At 35.5% G+C, this 9823-nt stretch overlaps 1 protein-coding gene across 2 annotated transcripts in view; it reads right to left on the bottom strand.

Moving 5' to 3' along the window:
* Positions 1 to 9823, bottom strand: part of SMYD3 (SET and MYND domain containing 3) — a 755279-nt gene that overhangs the window by 38280 nt on the left and 707176 nt on the right. The gene's annotated exons all lie outside the window — the stretch shown is intronic.

A 9823-nucleotide genomic window follows, 5' to 3' on the forward strand; every position in this document is an offset into this window, starting at 1 on the left:
ACTCCTCCTGAACTCATTTTATGAGGCCAGCAGCATCTTGATACCCACACCTGGCCTCTGAGATACGACAACAACAACAAAAGGTCAATATCCCTGATGAATACCAATGCAAAAATCCTCAGTAAGATACTGGCAAACCGAATCCAACAGCACATCGAAAAGTTTATCCACCACGATCAAGTCAGCTCCATCCCTGGGATGCAAGGTTGGTTCAACACACACAAATTAATAAATGGAATTCTCGTACAAACAGAACTAAAACCAAAAACCACATGGTTACCTCAATAGATGCAGACAAGGCCTCTGATAAAATTCAATATCGCTTCATGTTAAAAACTCTCAATAAACTAAGTATTGAAGGAACACGCTTCAAAATACTAAGAGCCATGTATGACAAACCCACAGCCAATGTCATACTGAATGAGCAAAAGCTGGAAGCATTCTACTTGAAAACTGGCACAAGACAAAGATGCCCTCTCTCACTATTCCTATTCAATACAGTATTTGAAGCTCTGGCCAGGGCAATCGGTCAAGAGAAAAAAAAATAAAAGGAACTCAAGTAGAAAAACAGGAAGTCAAATAGTCTCTGGAGATGACATGACCCTACATCTAGGAAACTCCACTGTCTCAGCCTAAAAGCTTCTTAAGCTGATAAGCAACTTCAGTGAATTCTCAGGATACAAAATCAATGTGCAAAAATTACTAGCATTGCTATACACCAACAACAGGCAGGCAGAGAGCCAAATCATGAATGAACTACCATTCACAATTGCTACAAACAGAATAAAAAGCCTAGGAATACAGTTAACAAGGGAAGCAAAGGACCTCTTTGAGAACTGTAAACCACTGCTCAGGGAAATCAGAAAGGACACAAATGGAAAAACATTCCATGCTCATGGATAGGCAAAAATCAGTATCATGAAAGTAGCCATACTGGCCAAAGTAATTTAAAGAGTCAACGCTATTCCCATTAAACTACCATTGACATTCTTCACAGAATTAGAAAACTATGTTAAAATTCATATGGAGCTAAAAAAAGAGTCTGTACAGCCAAGACAATCCTAAGCAAAAAGAACAAAGCTGATGGCATCACACTACCCAACCTCAAACTATTCTACAAAACTATAATAACCAAAACAGCATGGTACTAGTATAAAAACAGACAGAGAGATCAATGAAACAGAATAGGGAATTCAGAAATAAGATTGCACACATATAACCATCTGATCTTTGATAAACCTGACAAAAATTAACTCAAGACGTATTAAAGACTTAAACGTAAAACCTCAAACAATAAAAACCATAGAAGAATATCTAGGCAATACCATTCAGGACCTAGGCACAGGCAAAGATTTCAGGACAAAAACACCAAAAGCAATTGCGACAAAAGCAAAAATTGACAAATGAGATTCAATTAAACTAAACAGCTTCTGCATAGCAAAAGAAACTATCATCAGAGTGAACAGACAACCTACAGAATGGGAGAAAAATTTTGCAATCTATCCATCTGACAAAGGTCTAATATCCAGAGTCCACAAGGAACTTAAACAAATTTACAAGAAAAACCAAACAACCCCATTAAAAAGTGGGCAAATGACATGAACAGATAATTCTCAAAAGATGACGTTCATGCAGTCAACAAATGTATGAAAAATAGCTCATCATCAATGATCATTAAAGAAATACAAATCGAAACAACAGTGAGATACCATCTCATGTCTGAAAGCATTTCTTTTTAATGGCGACCATTAAAAAGTCAAGAAACAACCAATGCTGGCAAGTGTGCGGAGAAAAAAAAACCACACTTCACTGCTGGTGGGAATGTAGATTAGCTTAACCATTGTAGAAGATAGTGTGACAACTCCTCAGAGATCTAGAAGCAGAAATAGCATTTGACCCAGCAATCCCATTACTGGGTATATGCCCAAAGAAACATAAATCAATCTATCATAAAGATATATGCACACATATGTTCACTGCATCACTATTCATAGTAGTAAAGCTATGAAATCAACCCAAATGCCCACCCATCAATGGTGGACCAAATAAAGAAAAGGTGGTACATACATGCTGTAGAATACTAACCAGCCATAAAAAGGAATGACCTTGTGTGTTTAGCAGGGCCACGGATGGAGCTGGAAGCCGTTATCCCTCAGCAAACTAACGCAGGAATAGAAAGCCAAACATTGCATGTTCTCTTATAAATGAGAGCTGAACAATGAGAACCCATGGACACATGGTTGAGGGGAACAATACACACTGGGGCCTGTTAGGAGGGTGGGGGGAGGGAGAGCATTAGGAAGAATTGCCAATGACTGCTGAGCTTGATACCTAGATGATGGGTTGCTCTGTGCAGCAAACCTCCATGGCACATGTTTACCTATGTAACAAACCTGCACATACTACACGAGTCCCCCAGAACTTAACATAAAAGGTGATTTTAAAAAACTGCAGAGTGGCTGAATGGATGAAAGAAAAGAAGGACCGAATGTTCTACTGCCGACCAGAAACCCACTCACACTTCAGCTAGAAAGACACATACAGATTGAAAATAAAGGGATGCGTAAAGATATTCCAAGCTAATGAAAACCAAAAAAGGGCATGAGTAACTATACTTATATCAGACAAAACAAATTTCAAGTCAAAAACTATATGAAGAGACAAAGAAGGTCATTATTTAACAATTAAAGGATTGATTTGGCAAGAGAATATAACAATTGTAAATATTACATGCACCCACCATTGGAGCACACATGTATATAAAGCAAATATCATTAGAGCTACAGGGAGAGAGATAGACCCTAATACAATAATAGATGGAGACTTCAATACCCCACTTTCAGCATTGGACAGATCTTCCTGACAGAAAATCAACAAAGAAATATCAGAGCTAATCTGCACTACAGATCAAATGAACCTCGTAGACATTTGAAGACGATTTCATCCAATGGCTGCAGGAGACACATTCTTTTCCTCAGCACATGGATCATTCTTACAGGCAGACCGTATGTTGGGTTACCAAGCCAGTCTTAAAACATTTTAAAAAACGGAAACAATATCAAATATCTTCTTTGACACAAGAGAATAAACTAGAAATCAATAACGAGAGTAATTTTGGAAACTACACCAATACATGGAAATTAACAATATGCTCTGGAATGATCAGTGAGTCAATGGAGAAACTAAGAAGGAAATTGAAAAATTTCTTGAAACAAATGACAATGGAAACACAACATACTAAAACCTATGGGACACAGTTTACAGCTATAAGTGCCTAAGTCAAAAAAGAAAAACTTCAAATAAGCGACATGACAATGTATCTTAAATAACTAGAAAAGCAAGCGCAAACCGAAGTCAAAATTAGCAGAAAAAAAAATGAAATAGAGATTAGAGCAGAAATAAGTGAAACTGAAATAAAGAAAATAATAAGATCAGTGAAACAAAACTTTGGTTATTGGAAAAGATTAACAAAATGACAAACCTTTAGCCAGACTAATGGAAAAAAAAGACTCAAACAAATAAAACCAGACACGAAATCAGAGATATTACAACCAATGCCACAAAAATTCAAAGGATAATTGGTGGCCATTATGAGACTATATGCAAATAAATTGGAAAATCTAGAAGAAATGAATAAATTCCTAACCACATACAACCCAACAAGACTGAACTATGAAGAAATAAAAAACCTGAACAGACCAATAACAAGCAGTAACATTGAAGCTGTAATAAAAAGTCTCCTGCAAAGAAAAGCCTAGGGCCCAATAGCTGAACTGCTCAATTTTACCAAACATTTGAAGAACTAGTATCAATGTTACTCAAGCTGATCCAAAAAAAGTGGAGGAGGGAATACTTCCAAACTCATTCTACAAGGCCAATATTACCCTCATACTGAAACCAGACAAAGACACATCAAAAAAAAAAAAAAAAAAAGAAAGAAAGAAAGAAAGAAAGAAAGAAAACTTCAGGCCAATATCACGGATAAATATTGATGTAAAAATCCTCAGCAAAATACTAGCAAACCAAGTACAATGCATTAAAAGGATCATTCATCATTAACAAGTGCGATTTATTCCTCGGATGCAAGGTTGGTTCAACACATGCAAATGAATCAATGTGATACACTGTATCAACAGAATGAAGCACAAAAACCACATAATTATTTCAATTGATGCTGAAAAAGCATCTGATAAAATTCAGCACACCTTCGTGATAAAAACCCTTGAAAATGGCTATAGAAGAAACATACTTTGACCTAATAAAAGCCATATATGGCAGACCCATAGCTAGCATCCTAACGAAGGAGGAATTAAAAAAAAATTTTTTTTAAAGGATTGTTACTTTGCCTAGCCACATTCCACAAACAAATACAAATCCTATCTGGAAGACAATAACATTTTTTCTGTGTCTCAATTAGCTCAGTAACTTTTTATAAACAATGTTTAGTGCTCAGTTAAAACATAATCAAGTATACAAAAAGACAAAAGTAACATGAAGAAAACTTGAATGAAATGCAATGTATGCCTGATACAGTTTACACAGAGGCCTAGGTAATGAAATTACCAAATACAGACTTTAAAACAGATAGGCTTAACATATCCAAAAAGAAGAAAGACAAAATTCAGAATTTTCACAGAAATTAGGCTATTTAAAAAACAAAAATAATTTATATAAGTAAAAAATAAAATAGCTGAAATTAAGAACTAGGTTGTTAGGCCCAACAGCAGCTTAGATTCAGCTGAAGATAACACTAGAAGAAAATTCAGAAGAAGATACCTAGAATGAAGTTATAAAGTTAAAAGAAAAAAATAACAGAAGAGGGTAAGAGACAAGAGGCAGAGAAAGAAAGTCTAATATACATGTAATTGGAATATTTGAAGAAGCAAAAGAAGAGTCAGAAGCAATATTTGAATACATATTTGCTAAGAATTTACCATTACAGATGAAATAAACGAAACCACCACTAGTCAAGGAGCCTTACAAACTCCAAGTAGGATAAATGAAAAGAAGTCTCAAATTAAACATCATACTAAAACTGCCGAAAAGAGGAAAAAACAGATTACTTTTAGGGAAAGAAAACAGATTACTATAAAAGGAGCAGTAAGGTGCTGTGGCTTATGCCTATAATCCTAGCACTTTGGAAGGCTAAGGTGGGTGGATAGCTTGAGTTCAGGAGTTCAAGACTGGCCTGGGAACATGTGAAATTCTGTCTCTACCAAAAAACAAACAAAACAAAAAAACCCAAACACACACACACACACACACACACACACACACACACACACACACACAGACACAAACATATTAGCTGGGCGTGGGGGCACATGCCTGTGGTCCCAGCTAGGAAACATTAGACTTTGAGGAGTCAAGGATGCAAGTTAGAATTTTTGAGTAATCACTAAAAAAACAGTATGAGGGTGCAACTATCAGCTAATAAGGGGATTTTTTTTTTAATGGAAAAAAATCTCAAAGAACAGAAAGCAACGCAGATCAGCTGACTGAAACAGAAAGCAAATAGGAAAAAGGTAGCATCAAATCCAAATAAATTACTAATTTTTATCAAATAAACTAAATGCTCCAATCAAAAAACAAAGGTTATGAAGACTAGATTTTTTAAAAAATCCACGCTTTGCTGTTTACAAGAGACATATATGAATGATAAAAATATCAAAAGTTTAAAATTAAAAGTCTGGAAAAAGATTACTTTAACTTTACTAGAGATTGACAAACTGCTTGTCAAAGTGGCTGTATCAATTTCACTCCCTTGTATAGGAGTTTCTGTTACTCTGCATTCTGTTCAACATGTGCACTGTCAGATTTTTTTAAACTTTCAGTTTGATGAATGTATAGTAATATCTTATTGTGGTTTAGATTTGCATTTCTCTGATTACTAATGTAGTTGAACACATGCTCATGTTTTTTGTTTTTTGGTTTTTTTGATCATTTGGATTTCCTCTTTTGCCTGTTTAAATTTTCTGTCATTTGATATGTTTGCTTTTTTTTCAGTAATGTGTAGTTTATTAAACATTCTAAATACTCACCTTTTGTACCTCGATAGCTTGTATTTACAATTTTTAAAGTGTGTTTTTTCACTGCCTTATCTTCTATGAGATAATCACATACTGGTCACTGATTCAAAGTACAAACAACAGCTATGGGAGAGCATCAAACATCCTGGGCTTGTCTCCGGGTTTGTGTTATAATTTGAAACTTAATTAGACCATACCACTATTCTGTCAGCTCAGTTACTTCTAAATGATGGGATTTATGTTTGCATATATATGTATGTGTGTACACACACACACAGAGGAATCGATATATTCTAATCTAGTAGAACGAATAATTTATCCTTCCAGAATAAAAACCATCCAAAATAATTTACCTCAACCTGTTTCCAGATGGCAGCCTGGTTTTACTAGGGAATGGTGGACTTTTGGGCTTGGTCTCTGCTGTTGGCAAACTGGATATTCTGCAGTGACAGTAGTTAGATCATCCTTGGTAAGAGGAATCCACCTCATTAAATCCATATATGGTCCCCATTCCTGTCTCCATTGTTACCTTATATATAAGTTCACGGTGCTTATATATATTATATATATTAGATACTAGTCTGTATATATGTATATAAGTATATGGAACCTATATACTTTTTATAAAAGTACATGCCAGGGAGGCTGCCATTCCCAAAATAAATAATCTTGTCCACCTAATGATTGAGATCCACCTTTACATATCTTTTACAGGATGAACAAATGGGACACAGAAATCTGCATATTTTGTCCATTTCAAGAGGCACACCCACATACCTCTTCCCTATAACACTTGGTTGCCAATCTTATAATATTATTTTGAGAGTTTTTTTTTTTTTTTGAGACAGGGTCCAACGTATGTAAATCAATAAAGGTAATCCATCACATAAACAGAACCAATGACAAAACTCACATGATTATCTCACTAGATGCAGAAATGGCCTTCGACAAAATTCAACAGCGTTTCATGCTAAACACTCTCAATAAACTAGGTATTCATGGAACATCTCAAAATAATAAAACCCGTTTTTGAAAACCCCATAGCCAATATCATACTGAACAGGCAAAGACTGGAAGCATTCCCTTTGAAAACCAGCACAAGACAAAGATGCCCTCTCGCACCACTTTTATTCAACATAGTATTGGAAGTTCTGGCCAGGGCAATCAGGCAAGGAAAGAAACAAAGCGTACTCAATTAGGAAGAGAGGAAGTCAGATGGTCTCTGTTTGCAGATGACATGATTGTATATTTAGAAAACCCCATCAACTCAGCCCCAAATCTCATTAAGCTGAGAAGCAACTTCAGCAAAGTCTCAGGATACAAAATCAATGTGCAAAAATCACAAGCATTCCCATACACCAATAACAGACAAACTGCCACATCATGAGTGAACTCCCATTCACAATTGCTACAAAGAGAATAAAATATCTGGGAATGCAACTTACAAGGGAAGTGAAGAAACTCTTCAAGGAGAACTACAAACCACTGCTCAAGGAAATAGGAGAGGGCACAAACAGTTTGCAAATGTACGTAAGGGTCGGTCTTCAGGCATTGTGCTATAGGGTCTTTTTTTGGTTTCTCCTTTTATTTACAATTTACAGCACTTTTCAGCACCAAGATATCCCTGAGCCATTTTTCCTTATAGTAAGTGTTCAGCCATTTTGGGTCCCAGTCCAATACAGACAGGATATCCTTGAAGTCTCACTACCTTATGGAGCTCATGAGCCTTGACTGTTGACCCTTTTACCTCCAAAGTTTCTCAGGTTCAAGTATGTGGCCCTGACAGATGCCTTTAGCGGACAAGCAGCTTTGGATCTCTCCCACTGAACAGGTCACTAACCCGTCTGTTACAAGCTGTCACCCAAATATTAGCCTGAAACTTCTCTACTGCCTTTTAATCTCTCCAGTGTGTTACCAGTTATTTTGCATTTTTTCAGCATATTTCATCGTTTTTGATGGGCAGTCGTATCACAAAGCTCAGCATTCTATAATCCACAGCCATAAAGTCTCCAATCAGTTTTATGGATTCTTACTGCAAATTATGAATGGAGAACCAACAGTCACCAGATATCTAAGGAAAAAATAAATATATATATGTACATATATATATATATATGAGATGAAGTCCAATACAAACAAAATAGATGGCAATTGGATAGAAACAAACATGCAGTGAGCAAAGAAAAATCAACCTTTACTCCACCATCATTAGTATCCTTAGAGAGAGAATATATTGAATCCGCAAAACAAGATGCTTTTTTAATGGAAAGACAAAATCTCTTGAAAATTAAAAATACTGCTAGCAAAAGTGAAAAAGTCCTATTAAAGAGTTTGAAAGCTAAAATGGAGGGAATCCTTAATAAAGTAAAGTAAAAATACAAAGAGACAGAAAACAGAAGAGACAAGAAAATTAGAGAACTAAAATGATCAAGTACCTTCCTAAGAAAGTATTCTGGGGAAGCAAAATTTGGGAGACTTAGAGACTTTATTCTACACTGACTTTCAAAATGCTGGGTTGGCATTTAGCTTTATAATTCCAGGGCTGTAAATAATTTTCCCTCAGAATTTTAAATGTTTTTCTCCATTATATCCTAAATTTCATCATTGTTTTTGAGAAATCTGATAGCTTTCTTCTTGATCTTTTCTAAGAAACTCTCCTTTATTTCCCCTGTGGAAACTCGCAAGACCTTTTTGTTTACTGTGTTCTGAAATTTCATGATTGCGTGTCTTCAGATGGATTGAGTTTTATTAACTATACCAGACAATCAAGGTCCATTTCAATTTGAAAAAATTACATGCTTTAGTTCTGTGATTTTGTCTTGCAATTATCTTTGTTTATTTCTTTTCCTCCATTCCTCTATTCTCCCTGAAACTCCTATTATTCATAGGATGCTAATAATAGTAGGGTTATATTTTGTTTTGTAAAGAGTATAAGAAAGCACGCTCATGTTCAGAGTTCTGAGTGGAGGGAAAATAGTAGATATAATTTACTAATTTTTAGTTTTTGCACTTGAATTAATACTAGCATGTGTTGCAAGGATATAAAAGAAAAAAAAGATTAACATATATTTATCCCAGGCTGCTAAAAAAATGAGCCACATAGCAGGAGGAAATGAAAAACTCTTGACAGGTTTCTCGACCCAAGTTATATTTTGTATACATGGACACAAAACTAAGCACACTGAAAATAAATTCACAATTAAAATTACAAAGTACGAGAGGAAGCTATCCACTACATGGGAAAAACAACAACACAGTAAGCAAGAAGACTACATGACGGATGCAGTGGCTCACGCCTGTAATCCCAGTACTTTGGGAGGCTGAGGCAGGAGGATCACGAGGTCAAGAGATCAGACCATCCTGGCCAACATGGTGAAACCCCGTCTCTACTAAAAAAAAAAAAAAAAAAAAAAAAAAAAAGAGCTGGATGTGGTAGTGCATGCCTGTAGTCCCAGGAGGCTGAGGCACTCCAGCCGGTGACAGAGCAAGACTCTGTCTCAAAAAAAAAAAAAAAAAGAAGACTACAGTACTCCCAAACTTTTTCATAGTAGAAGAAAATTAAAAAGAATTTAAAGTACACAACGATATGTAAGGAAGAAACCATTAGACCTTCTGACAAATAAAAAAGAATGTTTAGCAACAAAAATGATACAGTTGAAAGGTTCAGTGAAGAGGATAAAAGCAAATTCAATAAATGAAAATCTCAGTAGTAAAGTAGCAAACAGAGCTGAAGAGATTAACTAGAATAAAAGATACAGACACAGAGATGAAAATTTGAAAGAAACATGAAATGA

The sequence above is a fragment of the Saimiri boliviensis genome, chromosome 14 (assembly GCF_048565385.1).
Source record: "Saimiri boliviensis isolate mSaiBol1 chromosome 14, mSaiBol1.pri, whole genome shotgun sequence".
In the NCBI taxonomy this organism is placed as follows: Eukaryota; Metazoa; Chordata; class Mammalia; order Primates; family Cebidae; genus Saimiri; species Saimiri boliviensis.